A 23,439-nucleotide genomic window follows, 5' to 3' on the forward strand; every position below is an offset into this window, starting at 1 on the left:
AGCTTGGAGGCTCCCATCAGCAACATTCAAGGCTGTGAGTTTAATTTCACTGACGTGAAAATGATTTTTGGCTACTCAAGGAGTTTCCCACCTCCTCAACCTTTCCTCAAACTTCATACTTCTGGATAATTGAGATCATTTAATATATGTGACTAATGGAAATATTTACTCATTCATTCAGCAAAAGAATGTACAGAGTGCCGACAATGACCACAGCCTGACATTCATTTTTCATATTGATCCACGTGGGAGCATAGGAACTGGGAAGGGTCCTTGGGAAAACTCTCGCCCGGGGGCTCCCAAACTGGGCAAGAGGTACCACAATCATCTAGGGACAGAGTTTTAAAAGCAGATGTGTCCTCACCGCAGACATACTGCAGCAGTATTCCCCAGGGCAGGTCCCAGAACTCCGTCTTTTTAAAACATTCAGCAAGTACTTCTGTGTGACTCACGTGTGTCTACAAATCATCAGCCTGGCCAGCTCTTCCTAGTGCACATTTTGCTTTTGTTTGTGTCTTTTTCTGGCCACACCCCAAGGCTCGCGGGATCTGAGTTCCTCGATCAGGGACTGAACCAGGGCCACCGCAGTGAACGCGCCGAGTCCCTACCAGAGGACCGCCAGGGAAGTCCCATCGCACACTTTATGTTTAATGATGGAGTACCATCGTCCTGGCCGGACATGGCTGGCCTGGGGCATCCAGCAGCTGAGAGGCCAGCTCGCCCGGGAAGGCCACGGACAGCGGGAGAGCCATGGAAGTGCAGAGCAGAAACAGGAAGCAGGCTGTAAGGGAAGGAGCGAGAGCCGGATCAGAACACAGAGACTCTCATTTCCTTTCCGCTGCACTTTACTTACACCTTCCGTGAAATCTGCCCTTCTCTCAAGGCAGCAGACGGGGGAGGAGGTCACCGCTTGCCTGGGGCTTCCGCAGGAGAGGCAGGGCGTGCACGCCAGGACTTGCATCTCTGAGACAGCTGAATGTCTCTTCTGATCAGGCTGCCAATTCGAAGGCCCAGATTTCCTGCACGACCTCTCCAAAGACTGACAGCTTCTAGAAAAGGAGTTCATAAGCTGCTGCTCTGCCAGTGCCAGGATGCCAGAAGCCACCGGCGTTCACGGAGCCAGGCGGCATCTACCCTGTGCTTCCTGGGAGCCTGTACCCACTGCAGATGGCTCTTCCCTACCGTGCATAAGGTTCACTGACAACTTGCTTTATCACTTAAGGAATCTGCTTCACAAAGTCTTTTTCCCTTCCATTTATTTATGGATTATATATCCCGTAGTATATATTAGACGGTCTCCTACAACTTCTTACTGATACACAGTGGAACAGAGCTCTGAACTGACTTGGGGTTTTTCTTCCTATTCATGCAACCAATTCACCTCTGGCACTGGGAAAGGACAGAGGCACGCAAGTTAGATAGATCTGTGTCCAAATCCCACCTCTGTCCCTCATTAGCTGTGTGGCTTTGAGCGAATTAGAATTAGCTGGCCTCCCTGAAGCCTCATCATTCTCTTCTGTAACGTGCGTTAGCAGATGCACACACAAACTCACTATACAGCAACCATTATGATTTTAGGCAATTACTTCCCCTTGTTGGTTCTTGGTTTCCTTGTCTGTTAAATGGCCTGCAGATATAGGTTTTGCTTGGTCAGCAATTTTTTTAATTATGAATTTGAATGTCTTTTGGGTAGGACGGCACTCCTGTTCCCACGTTTAAAGTTTAGACAGCATCACACATGTATGTTTTCTGCTAGGTCAGGCGCCAGCCCTGAGAGCAGAGAGAGGGTCTCTGAGGTAGATGGCATGGTAGCCTCCTGAGCTTCCAGTCCGTCCTCTCCAGGTAATCACCCCATTTTGTTCTGGTCTCCCCACCTCCCCATTCTCCTATGCAGTTTATGTGCTCTGGTACAAGCTGACTCCCCCTGGGCTTTTGAGAAGGACATAAGGCTTAGCCCTAAGTTACTGGCAGAGTTGCACTCACTGGATATGTTTCTGGTTGGTGGATGGGCTCTTGGCTCGTTCTGGGCCAAAGATACTCAAGGGGAGGTTGACTGAGAGAAAGGTAAAAAAGCTTTCTCACTCTTCTGACAGAAGTTCCAAGAACAAGGCTTCTCTCCCTCCCTGGACACTGGTGAGAAAGCAAGTTGCTCTGGGGGCTGCAGGCCACCATCTTGACACCGAGAAGGGAAACCAGCCTGAGGACGAGACTGACACGTGGAAGGCAAAGTGGAGAGGCAAAAGTAACTAGGACCTCAGTGGCATCCGTCACCCACTGAATCACACCACTCATGAAGCCGAACTACCCCTGGACGTTCCATTGACATGAACCAATAAATCCCTTTATTATCTGTGCCACTTTGAGTTGGGTTTTCTATTACTTACACTGAACCCACTTTATTTTTTTTTAAGTTAATTTTAATTTAATTTTATTTTTGGCTGCATTGGGTCTTCGTTGCTGCATGTGGGCTTTTCTCTGGTTGTGGCGAGTGGCAGCTACTCTTCCTTGCGGTGCACGGGCTTCTCACTGTGGTGGCTTCTCTTGTTGGGAGTACGGAGTCTAGGCGTGTGGGCTTCAGTAGTTGTGGCACGTGGGCTCAGTAGTTGTGGCTCACGGGCTCTAGAGTGCAGGTTCAGTAGTTGTGGTGCACGGGCTTAGTTGCTCCGCGGCATGTGGGATCTTCCCGGACCAGAGCTTGAACCTGTGTCTCCTGAACTGGCAGGCCGATTCTTAACCACTGGGCCACCAGGGAAGCCCCTATTTTTATTTTTTTAATTTATTTTTGGGTGCATTGGGTCTTCGTTGCTGCACGCGGGCTTTCTCTAGTTGCGGCGAGCGAGGGCTACTCTTCGCTGTGGTGTGCAGGCTTCTCATTGCTGTGGCTTCTCTTGCTGCGGAGCACGGGCCCTAGAGCACGCAAGGGCTTCAGTGGTTGTGGCACATGGGCTCAGTAGTTGTGGCTCGCGGGCTCTAGAGCACAGGCTCAGTAGTTGTAGCACACGGGCTCAGCAGTTGTGGCGCATGGGCTTAGCTGCTCTGCGGCATGCGGGATCTTCCCAGACCAGGGATAGAACCCATGTCCCCTGCATTGGCAAGAGGCTTCTTAACCACTGCACCACCGGGGAAGTCCTAAACCCACTTTAATTAATTTAATCTACTAGGTCCATTCCAGTTTCAGATTGTCAAACATCTCAGATCTATTTGTGAGTCTCAGTCACCTCTGGAGGCTGCAAGTGTCTGCAGCTAGGAACCTCACAGCCACACCACTAAATCCAAGCTCTGACACTAATTCTCCAAGCAGAGATGGACATGGCAGGGGTCATCCCTCTTCTTCAAGAAGCCCCCTTAAGTTGCCCTTCATGCCAATCTTGACCTTTACTTCCAGGAAATGCCAAAAAAAAGGGCAGGCATGCAGACTGATTTGCCCCAGTTTTCACTCCTCCCCTCAAACCACCCTCCTCTGAATTAGCTATAATATTTATTGATCATCAGAGCCGGCTTCCTGGGCACACGACCTGGGCAGTCACATGGGGTCCTGTGCTGAGGAGGACCTTGCACTTGGTTTACTGCTCTTCTGTTGCGGTCTTGAATTTCTCAATGAATTTTTCTTTGAATCTGTACTTTGTAAGTGAAGTCTGATGGGACAATGGAGCACAGGTGTGAGCAGATACATGTGGTGAGTGTGGCTGCCTCTCCTGGCTGTGTTCTCCAGTTCTGCTGGGCCCACGGGTGTGGACGTTCAGTAAGACTCAAAATGAATATAAAGTAAGTGTGTCATGTCTTCAACTGAGTGAGCAGGGGCACCGACAACCCTGAGAGGCCACCTTTTTCATTTGAACCAGAACTTGCTTCAAACGCAGACAGAAGGCAGGGGTGTTCTAAGTAACACAAATGACCAAGAAGCCCTATCACATCCTTTCTTATACAGGAGAATTCCCTGAATCAGCCAACCACTCACCCCAAAGTGATGACACAGAAGGAAGGGAAAGATAGGGCAATCCCTAGATCTGTTTCTGTTCAGCCCTTCCTTACTCATCAGTAAGCAGAAGGTAAAGGGTGTTGGTAGAAAGCACGTGTATCAAGAAGTGAAATGAAAAGAGCTGCATTACTTTTGTGTATTATTGCCACTGTTCTGGTAAAAACCAAATACATATGCATGTAAGAGCTGTGAAACACAAAGCGTGTGATTTTTGGTGGTTCTACATCTGGGTTAAATGCTCTTATAGTTGCATTTAAAACTGTCATTATAGGGAATTCCCTGGTGGTCCAGTGGTTAGGACTTGGTGCTGTCGCTCCTAGGGCCCTGGGTTCAATCCCTGGTCCGGGAGCTAAGATCACACAAGCTCCATGGCTGACCCCCCCCGCAAAAAAATGTCATTATATAATATTAAGGTGAATGGTAAACTTTATGCTAATAATTTTAGATTGTTAATTAACAAGTTTTCTTTTTTCTTTACTTAAAATGTCATTAAAAGGCAAACGAAAAATACTATGACAGATCAAAAGAGACTGTGGAAGAAAGGAAAAGCTTTCTCTTTCAGTACCTTGAACAGGGCTTTTTTCCTGCTTTTTGAACAAGGTTTTCTGCCTTTTCATTCTGCAACTGGTCCTGGCAAGTTCCGCAGCGGGGTGATCTGTTGATCACGGGGAACACAGCATTGCCGGCAATGTGGCTGATTAAAGGGAGAGTGTCAATTAATATAGCCACATCTGTTTTAATTCCCAGTTTACAATGGGGGTCGAGGAAAAAATGTCCTGCTGATACGTGACAGACAAGCAGGAAGCTGAGAAATCCCGTCTCTGCTCCTGGGCTCGAGCTTGTTATCACAACGATAAAGTGATCGGCATCCCGGAAAACCCTTCACTGCTCTGGGAGCTTGTGACAGATGGTGCCACCTGGCCACACGTGTAATCCAGGTGTTCAGTGACACAGAGGCCCCTGTCACGCAAGCTTCCTACCTCGGAGCAAGGCTGAGAGAGACAGCTGGGGCCAGAACATTCCTAAGGACCACCCAGAGGAGAGTAGGACCACTCGCCACCTAGAGCCAGATGGCCCGGGCTCACATCCCACCCCCTGCCCTACAGTGTGGATGGCTGGGCTCTTCACCCCTGAGGTTTCAGTGTCCTCATTTAAGACATGAGCATAATCATAGGACTTTCCTAAGAGACTTGTTAAAATGATCAAACGTCATAAGCCACGTAAGGCACTAAACACGAGGTCTGCTACACGATAAACACTGTGTAAATGTTGGCCCTTATTATCATCATCGTTATTCTCCCTTCGTGATGGAAGGGGTGTGGCTTCCCTTTTATCTCAGACACTACCTCCCCCAGCCCTTCCCCGGGATCAAATAGAGAACTGAAGAAACAACAAGCGAGGAAGACCCGGTGGGTCCCACGGACTTCGAATGAGCCGTGATGGGATGGCTCTAAACCTGACATCACTCCCTGAGCCCATCTGCAGCCCAGGCTTCATTAGCACCAGACTCTCTGCGTCACCACCGTCAGGGTCTCAGGCTCACTTCCGCTCTCACCCTTGCAGATGTAATTCTGAGATTCCCTTGGGCTACTCTGGACCTAAGAAGTCAGAATCTCTGCCAACACGACCTAGGAATCTGTGTTTCCAAGCAACTCCACCAGTGACTTTGAAGTAGGCGTTCCACACGCCACCCTTTTTATAAGCAGTGCTGGAGATTCTAAGCCAGGCCCTCCTTAGTGCCTGTTTGCTCAGCGAAGTGCGAGGTGTTGGGGCCACGCGGGGCTGTGAGATTTCACTGGAAGGGAAGTAACCAGCATTACTCACACGGGGACCTCTTTACCACTCAATCCTAATGAGGACCCCTCAAGCCACAGCCAGGGACTGGAACCCCTGCTCCCGCCCCCGTATCCCCCCGCATCCCAGGAGAGCTGGTACGCAGTCTGGATGAGGACAGCCCTCTGAGACAGCAGCTGAGTGTCCTGCTGGCCTTGCTCAGGCCAGGACGGGGGTTTGATAGTAATGACCACCTCTAATAAATACCTCCCTGCCTTCGATTCCAATGTGGCTCAGAGGGCCACATCCTGGTTTCTGATGAAATGAGTTTCTATCAAGTCCATTCAAAAGAACTGAGTGAAACTGCCAGGTCAACCAAGGGTCCCAAAGGAGAAAATAATTCGGAATTAGAGCAACGGTGGGAGAAGGATATTAGGATCGAGAGGTTGGAGCTGAACCATTCTTTATGCCAAGAACACAGAAGAACTGATTCCTGACAATGAAGGCTGTGAAAAAAGACCCCCTGAAAGGACAGCCTCCCGGGGCGGTGTCAGGATTAACCAGCTCAGGGCTCCCGCTCACATCCTGCAGTGGGTTTAACGCTGCTGCTCTCACCGTCATTTGTTAAAGACATAGTAGCACCTAGCTATCAGTCCAAATACATGACCAGAAGTATCCGAAGCATTTTTAAAGGGAGCAATTTTGGTAGAAGTGGGTGGCTTCTAGCTTAGACTGCTCTCCAGGATCTCCAGAACCTGGTTCTTCTGAATAGCAAGTGTAACCCCTGCTCTCTTGCTTAAATAGTTTAATGGGGAAACTGAGACCAGGACCCAGCAGTTTTTCTCTGCAACACCACCTTTTGGGGGCTCCACTCAGCGACCAAATACCCAGGAGGCAATTGGCAAAGGGTCCAGGAGGATAAACTCAAACTAAAGTCCTCTTTCCAAACTGCCCTCTCCATTTCCCTGCGTCTATAGAGGCACCAAAGCCTCAGTCACCTGGGCCACTTCTGCCCTCTCCTGGTACATCCAGTGATTTTGTCTCTGCCTCACTTTTTGCATCCTTCCCTCTTCTCCAGCCCTGCATCAGCACCCGCATCACCCTCTCACCTGGCCTGTTCCTCAGCCCCCCACTAACTCGGCAACACAGACCTCACAACCCCATAAGGGAGATGAGATGTGCACCCGGGGGCCAATACAGATCAGTGTGTGAGAGGGGTCACGAGAGGTGCGTGAAGCGGTCAGGAAGCCCAGGAGACGGAGGAGTCCCAAGGAAATCAAGCCTCCACCTTCCAGGAGGAGGTGATACTGGCACTGGGCGTTGATGAATGGGTAGGGTTTGGACAGGCGGAGTGGCTTTTCAGTCAAAGGGAAAATCCTAAAGGAAAAGATTCAAGGAAGAAAAGATCAGGGTGGGTTTGGGGGAGTGACAAATCCTCCCGTTTAGCTGAGCATAGGTCATCCATAACAGGTAAGTGGGAAATAAGACTGGAACAAGGTATTGAGAATAGAGGGCATTTCCAACCTACATCAGGGCATTTGCATTTTATTAGGAAGATCAAGGGAGTTGTAAAATCCTACAACTGGGAAGCTGGAGCTGGGAAGTGACATAATCAAAGTCAAACCACTGGAAACAATGAGGCCAATGGAATGGAGATGACAGCCGAGACCAGTGAGAAGGCTGACCCATCGTGTATCCTGGAGGGCGATCACGAGGTGTAGGAGGGGCAGGCTCTCGAGTACCAGTTAGATGCAGTAATAAAGGAAAGAAAGGAGTAGAAAATGGCTCAAGTGCTGAGCTTGGGTGACAATAATGGTGGTGGCATTGACAGAAATGGGAGAAATGGAAAGAGGAGGAGCTTTGGGGAAAGGACGTGTTTGGTTCAGAACTCACTGCATTTAACGTGCTGGGAGAACCTACTGGAATCTGGGAGCCCTGAGCTCCAGGATTTTCTAAAACCACCTCCATTGCCCACGTGACTTGCCAAGGGCTTAAGACTCTCCACCATCCATGTAATAGGATGATACAGTAACAAGAATCATGCTGACAGGTGTCAGAATCTTTTTTCTGATCCCTGACAAGAGATGCCAAATTTTGCGTCTTGGAGCCCACTGAGGGCAATTCCCTGGGATTGTCCCAAGGGAAAGGGATGGAGGAAAGTGCCCAAAGGGGAGGAGCAACGGGGCGGAGCGGTGTGCACCGGCGGGGAGACCTCGTAGGCTGACGAGTGAAGTTCTTGGAAGGCTCTGCGGGTGGTGGCCCTCTTGCTCGCAGCGTCCAGAGGGAACTGCTACAAGGAGCACCTAGGGAGGGGCCACCAGGCCCCCCGGCTTGGAAAGACCCCAACGTCCCAAGCTTGGCGCAGGTGCTGGCCCCATGGTAGGGACAGAGCGCACTGCTATGCGGTCTGTGCAGGAAAGATGGGGCGGGGTGAGGCTAAGGGATAAGTGAAGGTGGAAATCCCTCTTGCCTGGAGGAAGCGATGCCCTTTTCTTGGAAGACAACTTCCTAAGTTGTGTGTCCTTGAGGCTACCGCTACCAGGAGGGAACCTTTCAGAAGCTGCACAAACAGTCTGTATAGGCCTATGATGGTTTTGCCCAGAGAGCAGGAGCCTCCCCTGCCCCAACCCGCCAAAGAGGTGGACATGATCCCCCTGTCCCACATCCTGAATTCTGTGACCGCAATGCCCAAGACTGATTTTTTTTGCTGGCAAGTAGGAACGTGAAGTCAGTTTAATTTTACCTACAAAAGGAGAAGTTTTCAAGTTTTAAAAGCACATTAAAAAATTGGGGGGGGGGTGGTCTTCCCTGGTGGCGCAGTGCTTAAGAATCTGCCTGCCAATGCAGGGGACACGGGTTCAAGCCCTGGTCCGGGAAGATCCCACATGCCACGGAGCAACGAAGCGCGTGTGCCACAACTACTGAGCCTGCAAGCCACAACTACTGAAGCCCGCACGCCTAGAGCCCGTGCTCCCCAACAAGAGAAGCCACTGCAATGAGAAGCCCATGCACAGCAATGAAGAGTAGCCCCCACTCGCTGCAACTAGAGAAAGCCTGCGCGCAGCAACAAAGACCCAACGCAGCCAAAAATAAATAAATTAATGAATTAATTTTTAAAAATAAAATAAAATAACGCGCTATTTCTCACAGTCAGAATCGTAGCATAAACTGCCTCTCGACACTCAGTATGTGGACTTTCATGAGCCTCTGTCCACCTCCCTGCGGGCTGAAACACCCAGGGTCACGGGCCTCTGGTCCAGTCTCAGGGTGGAAGGCCTCTCCCCCAGTGTTCCCCTGTGCCTGCCTTCACTGAGCTGCCATCTCCAAGTGGTGCTAAGAGGGCTTCCCAGGACGCCCTGATAGGTGCCCTGACCTGGGTTCAGCGTACCAGTCACATTTAATTGTGTCATCCCGTGATGGCCAGAGGCCGGCTGCACACACCGCACGTGCATTCATCAAGGTTTCATTGCTTCCCAGTTATTAAATCGATCCTCCAGGCCAGCCTCAGGGTGCAGGGAAGCAGCCGTACTACAGCAGAATGAACTTGATGGAAAGAACATGTGAGACGGGGAGGCTGACGGTCAGGGCTGGGCCGTGGCCCAGGAGAGCTTTCCTGGTGGCTGGGTGGGGTCTGAGGCCGTGACAGAGACTGCCCTGCTCTCTCGATGGACAGACAGATGGAAGGGTCACTCCTTCAGGCCTCAAGACCCTCCCCTCCCCTCCCCCCCACCACTTAGCTAACTTCACATGTGGATAGGGACCAGCTGCCAATCCACCTAAAGGGAACATCTGAAGATTGTTCTTAAAATAGAACTTTGCTTTGTCATTACATAAGTATGTAGTACTTTACAGGAAATGTAGAAAACCATATAGAAGAAAATGTAAAAGTCACTGGAAAGGAAAACGCTGTGGTGTAGACGCATCTAGGGCAGCATTGTAAGAAATTCAGGATAAGACCAGGGAAGCTTTTTTCCAGTCTAAATTCTAAAAGAATTGTTAATTGTGAAAATTCTCAAACATTCAGATACCTGCCACGCGGTTCCTCTTGTCTATATGCTTCCTGTATTAAGTTTTTAAACTTTTTAGTTGGAAATCATCCCAGTGTGTATTTCCTAAGGATAGGGACATTCTCTTATAACCTTAGTACAGTTGGCAAACTTCCTTAAGTTCACATTGAGAGAATACTTTAACCTACTGTCCATATTCCAATTGGGTTGGATCCAATCTAAGGTCAGGTATTGCCTCTTGTTATTGAATCTCCTTGGTCCTCTTGAACCTAGAACATTTCCACAGACTCTATTTGTTTTATATCATGTTGACATTTTTGAAGAATATGTTTGTTATGGACTGAATGTTTGTGTCCTCTCTAAATTCATGATGAAACCTTAGCCAAATGTGATGGTATTTTAGGAGGTAGGACATCTGCGAGGTAATTAGGATTAGACGAGGTCGTGGGGTGGAGGCCCCACGAATGGGATCAGTGCCCCTATCAGAGACAAGAGAGACCCTGCTTCCTCTCTGCTCTCCGTCACGTGAAGACACAGGGAGAGTCAGCAGTCTGCAACCTGGAAGATGCTCTCATCAGAACCCAGCTTTGCTGGCACCCTGACCTTGGACGTCCAGCTTCTAGAACGGTGAGGAATAAACCTTTGCTGTTTATACGCCACCAGTCAATGGCAAATTGCTACAGCAGCCCAAAAGGGCTAAGACAGCAGTCTCCACTTCGGGTTTGCCCCTGTTCCCTTGTGTTTGGATTAAGGTTGTGCCTTCTCAGCCAGACTTCTGCACAGGTGATGGCCATCCGTCCCTCGGTGGTGATGTTAATTTTGAACCCGTCAGAGTTTTCCCCAATTTTTCCACTGCATAATTACTATTTTTTTCTCCCTTCCAACCAATAATGCAGTTTGGAAGGCCCAGGGGAAAAGGGGAACCTGGTGTTTTTGTCTGGCTGCATTTTCCAGGGTGAGAAGGGAAAGAAGAGGAGATGACACAGAGGTGAACAGGGGTCCACTCACAAAGGGTCTTTCAAGTGATTTGAAGCTCACCTTCTCTTCTGCAGGAATGGGTCCAGGACCATTGCCACCACTCTGGCCCGCATATAGTAGGTATGCTCCAGAGGTGCAGGGGGCTGTGCGACCTAGAGCCATTGCAGGGAGTAAAGTGTCAGGCTGTGTCTGAGGAGGATGAGATGGGGGTTGGGTACATTAGCCAGAGGAGGCGCTTGTATTGGGAGCTGGTGGTTCATTCATTTACCCATCTAGTCATTCGGTGGACAGTTACTACACTCCTACTACGTGCTGGGCACCATTGGAGGTGCTGGGGATGCAGCAGTGAACGAGCTGTCCTGAGAGGAGAGGGAGGTGGGGAGTTGGTGATCATACATGGGCATCAGCATGTCAATACCATAGTCACCAGGCACCCATCCACCACCCCCTTGTCTCCTGACCCTATACCTTAGCCCACTCTACCCTCTGCCTGCTGTTTCCAAATATTACTGCTCTAAGATAAGTTGCTTAAGACTTCCCACGAGGGAGATCAGCTCGGTGCTTTGTGACCGCCTGGAGGGGTGGGATAGGGAGGGTGGGAGGGAGGGAGACGCAAGAGGGAAGAGATATGGGAACATATGTATATGTATAACTGATTCACTTTGTTATAAAGCAGAAACTAACACACCATTGTAAAGCAATTATACTCCAATAAAGATGTTAAAAAAAAAGAAATTAAGGTTAAAAAAAGAAAGAAATTAAGGTTAAAAAAAAAAGACGTCCCACGAGATTCCCTTCATTCACACATCATCTGTATAAAAGACAGACCACACGTCTCAGTAGGAGGTAAATGCTTTCACCCCAAGGAGCCCCAAGGGCTGGGATTTGTTTTAAGGATATTCCAAATGTTATGATATAGCCTGGGCCTTCTGTAATGTGGCCCAACCCCTCTGGACAGAAGGGCCCCACCAGGAGATGGTGGGGAAAGTCCAATTTGGCAAGGAGACAGGGTAGGATGGGGGTGCGGGAAACCACCCCAATCCAAATCCACTCACATCTCCCTGCACGTCCCCTAGCTCCGCTGCCATTACATGTTGGTTGTATCAGTGACTCCATTCACTCAAACATTTTCCAAACACAGATTATGTTGAAAATACATCCTGTGCACTACGAAAAGCTAAACGTTCTTAAATAAGGAGTAGAAGTAGGGGCATCAACAGAGGTCAGGACACTATCCCCTCCCAGGTCTACCCTGGGGCCACCCTGAGCCAAGCACAGACCACCCACAGGGTTCACTCTGGGCTCTAACAAGTCATGTGATTTCAGAAGCCCAAATCCTTCAAAACTAGGACATTTCTCAGAGCTGTGACTCACCACTGCTGGCAATCTTAGAAATGCACCAATGACACGCCTTCTCCACATCCCCGGCATTGTTCTCGCTTGCTGACGAAGTTCTGGGAATCAAACATAATTTATTCATAATTTATTAGAAAAGCTGTGGCAGGACTGACACGGTGCCAATTAACCACCTCTGTGCGTGTCACCTGTGCCTGCAGGTGGCCTCAATCAGCCTGGATTCAGGGTGCTGGCTTTGACACGGTCGGCCTGCAGGTGTGGCCTTGTTAGCCATGATCAGACTGAAACACCCCTCATTTCACAGATGAGGGAACCACGCTCAGAGAGGTTAAGAAGCTTGCCCACTGATGCACAGCTGGGAAGACACAGGGCCTGGAGGGCAAGGTAATAATAGGTACCATTTATTGAGCAATTGCTAAGTGCCAGGTGTTAGGTTAGCACTTCACGTACATCTTCTTGTATTTAATCCCCACAACAATCCTGGGAGGTACTATTAACTCAGTTTTACAGATGGAGTCTTGGAGACTCAGAGAGGTTAAGATTCGCTCTAAAGCCAGAGCTAACGACTGGCAGAGCCCAGATTTGACTCAGATATATCGACAGAGCTGAAGCCCTTCTCACTTCTGCACACACATGTAGCTCTCTCGATTATAACACCATTCTCCAAGGTCCACGGAAAAAGGGTAAGCATGGACTTGACCATAGCAGCCTGGACTGAGACCCAGGAGGCCTGGAGACCCACCACGGCTTCACTGTGGACTTGCTATGGTCTGAGCAAGTTGACACTATGAGAAAGAGCTTCCCCTCTTTGGAAGAAATATCCATAACTTTTAAAATAGGGACTTCCCTAGCGGTCCAGTGGCTGGGACTCCACCCTTCCACTGCCGGGGGCGGGGGTTCGATCCCTGGTCGTCGGGGAACTAAGATCCCACATGCCTCGCAGCGAGGTCGAATAAATAGATTAATAAAATAAAATACACAACCAAAATCCAACCAATCAGGTAGGACAGCAAATTCTCCCGCCCAGGGAATGAGGTAGCCCTGTAGAGGCAGTAGGTTGGGAGCGGCGGTGGATGCTCTGTCCCTTTGCCCCTAGTGCCTGAGTGTGGGACAGTTCTGCAATTTTCTACCAGTTTGTTGCTTGGGAGAGGTCAGCTCCGGGGGTGAAGGGTGGGGTGCTGGCTGATCCTGACAGGACCTGGGGCAAACATCCTCACTTCATACGCAAAGTCCCTCCAGGAATCTGTCCTGAAAGGGCACAGCTCCATTTTCAAGCACACTTTTAGAAAGGCCTCATTGCTGGTACCGCAGAGATTTGCAGACCAGGGGACCGCAGCATTCGGCAGTGCCGCCCGCCGGCTCTCCCAGGTGGAAGGACCTGAGCGCAGCGGATGCTGGCAGTGAGTGACGGGATACGCGTGGAAGTGATAACTAAGGAGAAGAGCACACGGCCGGAGGCTGCTGCTCGCCGTGATTTCCTCCACCGCCCCGCCGTCGCTCAGCGTGGGCCTGCCGGCGGGGGGCCACCCTGGCAGGCCGAGCTCGCTCTGGCAGCTTCTCTCAGCTGCTGATCCTCTGTTAGCTCACAGGCAGGGCGATTCAGCCAGTGCTTTCAGCTCCAGGGATTACAATGAGATACGGAGCTTTTATTCCCTAACGCTTTGCTTCTAGGATGTGTCACACTCAGAAGCTGGCTTGGTATCTGCAGGAGCCCCTTTACAGCAAGTCGGAGTCGATGTGATGGGAGACGGGTCAGTCTGAAATCAGAGGCAAATCCCCAGCGCCCTGCCAAGGTCTCCCACGTGTCACCTCATTTCGTCCCCCTTGGCTGCCCAGGAGGCACAGGGAGAACCGAGATTCAGACAGTTCATATGCTCAAAGCTGCTTAACTACTGAGTGGTAGAACTGGGATTTGAAATGAGGCTTCTGTGACTCATTTGAAACCTGGCCTCTGAGACTTGCAAGCCCAGCCTGTCCTTCTTACCACCGAGAAGGAGGAAAGGGGAAGAAACCGAGAAAGGAAGGGCTTCCCAGGGAGAGTCAGGGGCTGCAAGGAGGTGGGCGCACCTTCTCCATCAGTCCTGTGGGTTTGCAATCGTGTTTCACCAGGTAAGGAGCATCGTGCCCATTTCACAGATGAGGAGATGGAGGGCCAGAAGAGTTAAGAACGTGCCCAAGGTAACACGGCTAGATTAGAAGGCAGGGGTCGTAACATCTGTCAAGCCTGAGAGGCCTGCTCTCACTTGAGCAGAACTGGCTTTCATAGTTTTGATTGCAGTGAGAAAACAGGACACGAAGCATCCGAGCTGAGCACGAGGGTGTCACACGCCCTTCCTCCCACAGAACGCAGTGCTGGGCAATTCCCAGCTATCCCCTGATGATCCTGCCTCCTGCTGCCTTTCCAGAAACAACTGTGGAAGACATGCGTGCACAGCCCGTAGCAGGTCTTCAATATACATTTAATGAATGATTCCGAGAACCACTGTTAGAATGTCTCTTCACGAGGATTCGTTCTTTCTACAATGTGCTTGCAAAACCTGTTGCCTTGGTGGCCCTACACACAGAAAATCAGGGGAACTGAAGCCCAGATTAAACAACAGCTTCCTCCCCATCACTGACTTGGCTTTTCACCAGGGGACATGAAACTAGGCCAGTTCCCTGGCCTGATGGGGTTTACCAGGTGTGCACCCTTTTGTCAAACAGAAAGGAGGCCCCCAGTCGTCGACAACTAGTTACTGAATGAATTACAGATGTTTTTTGTTGGTGTCCACACTTGTTGAGGTCGATGACCACAGGGGTGCCACGTAAGCTAAGCCACTAAAACCCCATCTAGAAAAACAACTGTCCCGTACCCAAGGACAAACCCGGTCTCAAAGGGCAGGAGGGGGTTATGGCCCAGCAGGGCTCCTAAGGGTCTTTCCTAACCTCACTTTTCTAGATGTAGAACAGGTGTGTCCCTGGTTATGACGCAAAGCACTTGCTCTGGGCGAGTCTCATCATCGGTGGGGTGTCCGGGGGAGAGAAAGCCCCTCCCTGTGTCACTGGCAACATCACCGAACATGTCACCAGTCCCCACACACCTCTCTTCCTGTCTCAGCTCCAGATGCTCCGCATCCTGCCCTCAGACAGCCCTCTGGAGTTTCAGGACTTGTAAGCTTCAGTAGCACAGGGAGCAGCACATAAATAACACTGAGAAGGTAGTGGAATTCTCTCCTCAGGGGTTGGTGTGGACTTCACATCTAGCCAGGGGCCAACACTTTCCTTCTGTGTCATGGAAGGGAAATAACAGGGGGAAGAGAAAGAAGGGCAAACTGTTCATATTCGTGTGGTGGAGTTGCCACAAATGTATAAATTTTCTTTAAAACAACATGTGAATTGTTCCTATCATACCTACAACCCAAGATATCACATCTTCAAATCCACAGCAGCTTTTGTGGAAACCACCTGTATTTGTCTGTGTTACATCATAACACAAGCATTTGTACCTTGGGCCACTAACTGGGCTAAGAGCCACATGCTTTAGTTTCCTGTGAACTTTGAAGAAAACAAACAAACAAAAAACAGTGTAGGGATACAGAGAGATTTAAAAATTTTTGAATATCCCAAATGGACTGCTTTCTTTAGTCACTAACTGCAAACAGTGGTAGAAACATCCATTTAAAAAAAACACTGATACCCTTATCGGTTATAACATCAGACCCAATGAGACAAACCGACACAGGGTACAGGTATTAGATCCATCTTATAAATGAGGCCATTCTTATTCCTTCAGGCTTTTACTTTATAAACTGGCAAGATGGATAAGAGGTAAAAAAGAATGATGTGCTGCTAATTCTGTCACACCTTAAAGAATGTTCCTTAGGAGACAGGTGGCTCTGATGTGGGCAACGAGCTTTAGCCCCAGCCAGAAGGAGGAGACAGAATTCCCGCACAAGGTCCCAAATGCTGGACAATCGACTTCGTAAATTATGTTCAACGTCACACAGTGATAAGGAATGAAGTGTTAATTAAAACAACCATGAGGTATCAGCAAAGATGAAGAACAGTTTAGGAGTCCAGTGAGGGGGGGGGAACAGCTAGGCTACGTCGCCGGTGGTGCCACTTCTTTGGAGGGCAATTCGACACAACTTACCACAAGCAGAGGGGGCAGAGGGGTGTGTCCAGTACGACCTCATCAATGTAAATGATGTCCACATGTGTACCGACAGGCCTAGGACAAGATGCAGCACACACACAGCAAACCATGTTAATACCCGTCACCTGTGGAGAGAAGTAGCCAGGTATAGGGCCACAGGGGTCGGGCCAGAGGAAAGTGCTGGAGGAAGGTGTGAGAAGTATGTTCATTTCTACTCTTTACCCTAATACTGCTTTGCTTTTTCACCCATGAGCAGGTTTATGTTTATAATTTAAAACATTCAAGAAGCATCACTGGATTGAATTTTTAATTAAAAAAAGAGGAGTGAACCCTTCCTCCAGCAAATACATGTGAACACAAACGCACAATTAGAGAAAACTCATGAATTCCCAGAAAGTTGTTTTCTCCATTTCCACCAAGAAAATGTCATGAAGTCTCAATGCCAGTATTTTGGCAGAATTAAGCCTGTAGCTCTCTCCTCCCTGGAGTTATGAAACATGGCTCATTCATGTAAATTAATTTGAAATAAATGGATCTACTCCAAAAGAAAAAAAAAGTGTCATTGAAAAGGAAACGTAAATTATTTCCCCAAATTCCAGAGACAATAAGTAGCTTGTAGTGGCGCAGATAAGCAGAAATAAGTCCCCCAAGAGGAAAAACAAAAAGAGGGGCTATGATGTGATGGCGGAGAGGAAATATTTTTTCCTCTTTTGTAATATTTTCTTTAAAATTATGAAAGTAAAGTAACAGAAAAATTAGGTCATAGAGAAAAGAAAACCATTTGTCATTATAAACAACTGCAGGACTCTAGCCCGACAACTGGTGGTATTTTGGAGCTTTTCTTTCAAGTATATATGTATGTATGTATATGTACGTGTACACACACACACACACACACATTTTTGATGGTTGTATTCATAGGGCACATTAAATTAACACTTCACATTTTTTTGAGGGGTGGGGGCCGTGCTGTGCAGCTTGTGGGATCTTAGTTCCCCTACCAAGGACTGAACAGGGGCCACGGCAGTGAAAGCGCTGAGCCCTAACCACTGGACTGCCCGGGAATTCCCTTTTTTTTTTTTTTTTTCCGCATTTTGACACAAGAATTCTTTCTATAACTGTGTGGTCTTTGTAACCATCATTTTAACACTTCTATCTATATCACATTCTACAGAGCAGGATATATCATACTATACCCAACCTATACCTTATTGTTGGTTACTTACAATTTTTCACTATCTTGACTAATCCCAAGAAACATATCTTTCCATTAGAATAAATAATTTGATATGAGATTACGGAATTAAAAAGCATGAGCATTTTTTTTTGGTTTTTGAGGTAAAATTAATTTCCAAAGGACTTGTATCCATTTACAGTGTCACTAGCCAATATATGGAAGTGCCAGTTTCACCGCACCACAGCCAGCATTGGGTGTTAGGAAGACTAGATCATTTTAATTACTTTCATAGGCAAAGATGAAAGTTAATTGCTATTTTAGTTTACATTTTGGATTACCAGTGATATTGCACATTCTTTCACTGATTGTTTTCTGGTTAATGTCCCCCTTTGTGAATTACTTTTTATGACCTTTGATAATGGATTTATTTCAATTCAAAGCAAAAATAAATATGTTTTGAGTGCCAAACCCACAAAAAAGCTGCAGTTTGAGAAAATAATAGTAAATCTGCTTTTTTATTCACAGAACTCACTGTGTGAATTTACCAATTCAAATATGCTATGATAGGTATACACTTATTGTCATGCTGTTAATCGTTTTGACTGTTTTGTAGTCCCTCTGCTCCTTCCTCTTCTCTCACTCTCTTCCTTTGTGGTTTGAAGACTTTCTTGAGTGGTCTGCTTATATTACTTTCTCTTTATCTTTTATGTATTTACTATAGGTTTTTGCTTTGTGGTTACCATGAGGCTTACATATAACAATTTGTATCTATAGCAGTCTATGTTAAGTCGATAACCTAAGTTTGATTGCATTCTAAAGCTCAACATTTTTACTCTCCCCTGCAAGTTTTGTTTTAGATGTCACATTTTAGGTCTTTTTATTTTGTGCATCCCTTAAGTAATTATTCTAATCATAGTTATTTTTACCACTTTTGTCTTTTAACCTTCATACTAGCTCTATAGGGGATTAATCCACTACTTTTACTGTATACTACCTTTGCAGTGGGATTTATTGTTTCATATATTGTCAATTAATTTATGACAAAAGAACCAAGAATATACAACGGGGAAAGGACAGTCTCTTCAATAAATGGTGTTGGGAAAACTGGACAGCCACTTGCAAAAGAATGAAACTAGACCACTATCTTACATCATACACAAAAATTAATTCAAAATGGATAAAAGACTTGAATGTAAGACCTGAGACTGTATAACTCCTAGAAGAAAACTTAGGTGGAAGGCTCCTTGACATAGGTGTTGTCAATGAGTTTTTGGATCTGACACCAAAAGTAAAAGCAACAAAAGCAAAAATCAGTGGGACTGCATCAAACTAAAAGCTCCGCACAGCAAAGGAAACCATCAACAAAAGGAAAAGGTAACCTACAGAATGGGAGAAAACATTTGCAAATCATATATCTGAGAAGGGGTTAATATCCAAAATATATAAGGAACTCATGCAACTCAATAGCAAAAAACAAACAATATGATTAAAAAGTGGGTAGATTTGAATAGTCATTCTTCAAAGAAGACATGCAGATGGCTAATAGGTACATGAAAAGATGTGCAACATCATTAATCATCAGGGAAATGAAAATCAAAACCACAATGAGATATCACCTCACACCTGTCAGAATGGGTATTATCAAAAAGACAAGAAATAACAAGTGTTAGCAAGGATGTGGAGAAAAGGAAACTCTCATACGCTGTTGGCTGGAATGTAAATTGGTGGAGCCAGTGTGGAAAGCAGTACGGAGTTTCCTCAAAAAATTAAAAATAGAATTCCCATACAATCCAACAATCCCACTTCCAGGTATTTACCCGAAGAAAACAAAAACACTCACTCAAAAAGATATATGCACCCCCATGTTCACTGTAGCATTATTTATAAAAGCCAAGATGTAGAAACAACCGAAGAGTCCATCAACGGATGAATGGATAAAGAAATTGTGGTATATAAAAACAGAATATCATTCAGCCATAAAAAAGAAGGAAACCTTGCCATTTGTGACAACATGGATGGATTTTTCAAGGCCATTAAGTGAAATAAGTCAGACAGAGAAAGACAAATACGATACGATCTATATATGGAATCTCCAACAACAATAAAAAAAAAAACCCACAAGCTCATAGATTCACAGAACAGATTGGTGGTTGCCAGAGGTGGCAGGTGTAGGGGCAGAGGAGTGTGTAGAAATGAGAAATGGGTTCAGGGGGTCAAAAGGTAAAAAACAAACAAACAAACAAAAATACGCTATGAAAGATCTATTCACTATTATGCTGAAAACATGCAAAATTCACAAAACTGAACCACATGCTCCCCCTGGCCCTTTCACATGGAAGCTCTTCTAAGAGAGGGTGGACCCCTCATTCACAACAGATGCTCAACAGAGTAGATCCATGATAATTATGGTGGTAAGGACCATTTTAGGCAATTTCTAAACTTTCCAAGTACTAAGAAAATGAATATGTTTCTTGCTGGGTAGAAAGTTTCCCTATTTGGTAGAAATCTGAAACAGGAAGAGATTGCGGGAGTGGGCTGGGCAGCCCCTTCTCTCCAGTGGGAATAAACAGTGATTTGTGTATGACAGTGATGGGATTGTTTGTCTCTCATTTGCTTCTGCATCAATAAGAGTAGTGATAATAGCCCCTGGCGTGTCCTCTCCTATAAGTTTAGTGATAATAAAGGGCATTAACTGATAAGAGGGAATTAACTGATAACAGTTACTGAATGACAATTCTTCACACACTTTCACTTTTCAATCCAATTGGTGTATCTCAGTGGTAAGCAACCAGGGGTAATTTTGCCTCTCAGGGGACAGCTGGCGATGTCTGGAGACAGTTTTGATTGTCATGACGTGGTTAGTAACCAGCAGACGGAGACAAGGGGATGCTGCTAAGTACCTTGCAAGGAACAGGGCAGCACCCCACGACAAAGCATTAGCCAGCCCAAAATGCCAGTAATTCTGAGTTTGACCCTTTTATAACTAACGTTCCCAGTTTCAGTGTTCAACTTTATAGTACTTTTACTGCAAATTTTACTGCCTTACCTTAAACCTCTGGTCTGTGCCCTGGCCCCACAGCGAGACTGTGCCGCAGACATCTCAGTTTCTCTCAACATTTAGCACTTCGACAGCACCTCGCATTACCTACTTCCACCTCAAAGCTCCAATCTGAGCACATTTTTGACTTGGTGAGTGTGGTTTTTAGTGATTGACTTGGTCAATTACACTGTTTATTCCTAAATCAGATGCGATGGGAACCCCAGCTCATCACTTGGTTTTGAATAACGTTAAAGGCTAAACATTAACCACCTCCATACCTGTTCCTCCAAAGGCAGGTGTTAACCACAGTTGTTGAATATTTCCAACAAACGTTCTGGGTGCTCAGGACACAAATCCTTTACTGTCTGCAGCTCTTTATGTAGCCTCTGCTCCATTTGCCCTCCTAACTATCCCATCCTGCATGAATTCCATGGAGGTAACTGCGTATCTGTGTGCCAGAGTGACCCCACCACTTCCCTATGTGTCCTTCACTATTCGGTCCCTATGAAATGGAAAATGTACTTCCTCTGAGCTCTACCACACTTTTATAATGACCACGTCAAAGTCACCTGCTCAGAGACCCAACAGGGGATCCCTCCTCACTGCTCTGTAGTTACCAAGATGTTTCTAAGAGCCCAGCACAACTTGCTTTCACTCTGAAGTTCGTTGTTCCTTTACAACTATTCTTTCCACGAGAAAAACCATTTTCCTTAGACTCAGTGAAGATGAATATTTTCTTTCCCTCCGCACAATTAAGAAAAGCACTTTCATAATGTAGTTATTTTCTTTCCAGGAAGCACAAATCAGCACATTGTCATCTTCCCCTGAATGACTCCGAGAAACCACCTGCTAGGATTCTTTCTCCAACTTGAAAGGCTGCACAGGGCTGTCCCAACTCACCTTTTGAGCTGACGAAAGAGCCAGATCCAGAACCGGGCAGAACTGGGCCACTGTGGGTTCGGGGTGGTCCAGGTCTACATCTTCCAGGTCTTCTCTTCGCTGGCGGGTCCCCCCCTCCCCGCCGCACGCTTCCTTTCTCTGTTTCTCGTCTCGGATTTCTCGCCTGCTGCAGGACAGCAACTCCTGGCTTTCCCTGGGACGGACGGATTATCTCGCGTTCCCACTCCCACGTGTGGGGAAAGCGCATCCCCATCGCCAGCTTCGACAGCCTGCAGTACTACCCAGGGCCGGAAGGGGGCAGCAGCGCAACCCCGGGAAGCGTTTGAAAGGTGGGCTGTTAAAATTCAGGGCCGAAGTTACAATTTAGTGGAGTTGTGAATTAGTGCTGGAAACATTCCATCTCAGGGCCTTAACTTTAGTTGGTAGTGCAGGCGTATCTGGCAGCCTCTTCTCCTTTCTTGCTCTCTCTACGTGCTGGTGGATTGTGAGGAAGAGTCGACTGAACACCAACTGTTTAACTTAAAGAGGCTTAAGGTCCTTGAAGAGGGCTGAGGACCCGAGAGACACCTTAGTGCTCGAGGATTGAGATGTAGAAAAGAGATGAAACCTATACAGTGTCATTCCAGACTCTGGATCTGAGACAGAGTGAAGTTACAGGGAGACAGAATGGTGCCCAGTGTGATAGACTAACCGCCGTTTTTTTTAGATCTAAAACAGGCGACTTCGGGAGGCTGGGTAAGGTATGCTGTGACAGGTGAGCATCAAGGAGAAGCTCTCCACTGTTAGTTTATCAGAAGTGCCTGAGGCTCCTTATTAAAATGCAGGTTCCCGCCCCACCTCCCGAAGATTCTGAATCTGTTGGTCTGGGCTTGGGCCCAGGAATCTACATTGAAGACCCTGCTGCGTCTCCATGGACCACATGTGGAGAAGCAGGGGAGTCCTAGGACATTAAAGGCCTCCTCCAACATTTTTTTCTTTTTTTGTGGCCGTGAAGCGCGGCATGCGGGATCTTAGTTCCCCCACCAGGGATCCAACCCGCGCCCCCTGCAGTGGAAGCCTGGAGTCTTAAGCACTGGACCCAAGGAAGTCCTGCCTCCTCCAACCCTGACATTCTCAGTTTTGTGTTGTTCTCGTGGAAAAGGATGGTATAAAGGGGTGAGACCAGGTGGGGCAGAAAGGCACCTGTTGTCCAAAATGTAAGGAAGGGCTCCTTTTTCACGCTGACCCTGCACTTGCGTGGCCCTGAGGGTGACATCTCCTTCAGTCTTGACTCTCTTGTCTCACCATGGTCCTGGCCGTGCCAGTCTCCAGCCCTGAACCCACGCTGAAGACTTCACACCACGTGGTGGGTTGGTGGAACCTGTTGGAGGAAAGAGTGGCATGTGAGGTGACTTGAATCTTCTCTGCAATGTTTGGCCGCACCTCCCCCGAGCAAGTTGAAGTGGGGTGACTGGCTGTGAGCAGGGAGGACAGAGCCTCCCGACTCCCAGACCCACTGTCGTAGCCTGGGGCTGCCTGAAGGACAGTAGCCCTTTTTGAGCATGTTTTAGCCCAGGGCTCAAAACAGACTAAACTTCGGATTATAGGGCCGTCCTCCCAGGAGGTCAGTAAGGGAAGGAATCAGGGCTGGTCTCTCAGTAGCTTTTCCAGGTGGCCCTGCAGATGCAGCAAAGAGGGAATGTTTTCTCCCAAACCAGATGATACATATTTTAAGTACAGAAATAGAGGAATTTTTTGAAAAAGCAGGAGTCTTTGGAAAGTGATTATGAGGTTCAGAGGCTAGATGTCAGTAATAATAAAAATAGTTTTATCACTTAAGAAAACAGAGGGAATTTAATGTGGGGAGTTAGTTACAAACGTGATGGAAGGAGGGAAAAGCTGAAAAGAAGACGTGGTGGTCAGGGGTGGGGGGCGACCCAGAGATGAGCAACAGAGTGGAAGCAGCTACTGTTGGAAGTGAGTGGAAAACCACTGTTGAAAATACTGCCCAAAGCAAAGTAGGTGCTATTATTATCCCCATTTCACAGATGAGCAGAGTGAGGTACAGAGAGATTAAGTAACTACCTAAGGTCACCAAGCTACCAAGTGTATAAT

At 47.4% G+C, this 23,439-nt stretch overlaps 2 long non-coding RNA genes across 3 annotated transcripts in view; one reads left to right on the plus strand and one right to left on the minus strand.

Moving 5' to 3' along the window:
• Positions 1–844: 844 nt before the first annotated feature.
• On the plus strand, positions 845–2,357 carry LOC113625657 (uncharacterized). The gene is made up of 2 exons (XR_003434785.1): positions 845–1,192; positions 1,757–2,357. It is a non-coding gene; the product is annotated as an uncharacterized LOC113625657 (long non-coding RNA).
• A 9,099-nt stretch (positions 2,358–11,456) lies between these two features.
• Positions 11,457–23,439, minus strand: part of LOC113625656 (uncharacterized) — a 45,051-nt gene continuing 33,068 nt past the window's right edge. Inside the window, exons 3-6 of one of the 2 annotated variants that reach the window (XR_003434783.1) lie at positions 22,528–22,705; positions 16,226–16,353; positions 15,174–15,357; positions 11,457–12,191 (exon numbers count right to left, since the gene is read on the minus strand). This is a non-coding gene — a long non-coding RNA (uncharacterized LOC113625656). Of the gene's footprint in view, positions 12,192–15,173; positions 15,358–16,225; positions 16,354–21,345; positions 22,706–23,439 lie in introns of both variants that reach the window. The other variant, XR_003434784.1, reaches the window with a different exon arrangement.

The sequence above is a fragment of the Aethalodelphis obliquidens genome, unplaced genomic scaffold (assembly GCF_003676395.1).
Source record: "Aethalodelphis obliquidens isolate GAN/ISIS:26980383/991018 unplaced genomic scaffold, ASM367639v1 scaffold16, whole genome shotgun sequence".
NCBI classification, from domain to species: Eukaryota; Metazoa; Chordata; class Mammalia; order Artiodactyla; family Delphinidae; genus Aethalodelphis; species Aethalodelphis obliquidens.